This window comes from Trypanosoma equiperdum (genome assembly GCF_001457755.1).
Source record: "Trypanosoma equiperdum strain OVI genome assembly, contig: ctg_281, whole genome shotgun sequence".
In the NCBI taxonomy this organism is placed as follows: Eukaryota; Euglenozoa; class Kinetoplastea; order Trypanosomatida; family Trypanosomatidae; genus Trypanosoma; species Trypanosoma equiperdum.
This window is the reverse complement of record NW_027124178.1, coordinates 3983-5323: the sequence shown is the minus strand read 5'-3', so window position 1 is coordinate 5323 and position 1341 is coordinate 3983.

Genomic DNA, 1341 nt, shown 5'->3' with positions numbered 1-1341 from the left:
TTTGTAAGTTTGTAAAAATGGTGATTCTGTAAAATTTTTTCTGTTTTTCTGGCAGCTAAATATTTTTTTCCTTCCTTTTCCTTTTTTTTTGAGGTTTTTTTTTGTAGGTAGGTAGGAATGGAGGGGGGGAAGGATAGGGGATAGGGTTAGGGTTAGGGTTAGGGTTAGGGTTAAGTGTTGAGGATTATGATTTTTTTTTGATTTTTTTACCAGAAGTGCAACGTCGAGACTTTATTTTTTTCTCTTTTTAAGTGGCGCAGCGGTTCTTTTGTAATACCACACTAACACTTTTTCGGGTGGCCGCCACCTTTGTCTTCGTATTTCCCAGCAGCAGTATCGATCCGATTTGTTACTTTTTTTTGCTTTTTTGAATGTTAACTTTGCATTTTGCACTGCGTTCGACTTCAATTATTTTCTTTTAACGCTGGCGCGTAGCAGTTTTGCGGCTAGCGACTATTTTTTATAATACATTTTTTTACCGTTTTATATTTTGTTACTGTTACAGAGGCTCCTTTTTTAACGGAAGCACTAACCCTTCTCATGCCTGGTGCCGTCTCAATTTTTCTGCGGGGGGTGTCAGAAAATAGTACAAAAAAAGCGGTGCGACGGTCTTCATTCCAGGCGAACGAGACGCAACTTGCGAAAACAAAGGAACCGAAGATGATTGCAAACCCTCATGGAAAGTTGTTGGGGAGGGTGATACGAAAAAGTGCAAATTGTACCCACAAAAAGCAGAAAAACAAGAAAAACAGGCAACCCAAGTAGGAACAGGAGGGAAAAGTACAGGGGTAGATTGAAGTAAACTTGATACACAACAGAAATGTGAAAAAGCTAATGAAGAACAAACCACCAAAGTTTGTGGATAGAAGGGAGAAAATAGTGAAGAAACTGACAAATCCTGTTACAAATTCCACTCTTCCAGTATTCTTGTCAATAAAAAAATTGCTCTAATGGCTACTGCATTTTAAGTTTTATATTTTAATGATTCTAGTAACTTAAGGATTTCAAGGATTTTAAAGATTTTTCACCAATTTTTTTTATGAAATTTACTATCTTAATCGAATTTTTTATAATTTATAACATTTGATATATTTTAACATTTTTAGATAAGAAAGTGAAAAGTAGGAAACCTCGAAAATATCAAAAATTGTGAATTTTAGTAAATTATGTATAACAGTTTCTTATAGGTGTAAAGAACTAGGGTAGTAAGCATGATAAACAAATGCTATTCTGCAAAGTTTTTACCTTTGTTTATTTTGTTAATTATTATTATTTTATGTATATTATGAGTAATTTTTGATAATAATAATAAAAGAGTGTTTTGAGTGTTAGCACAGTAAG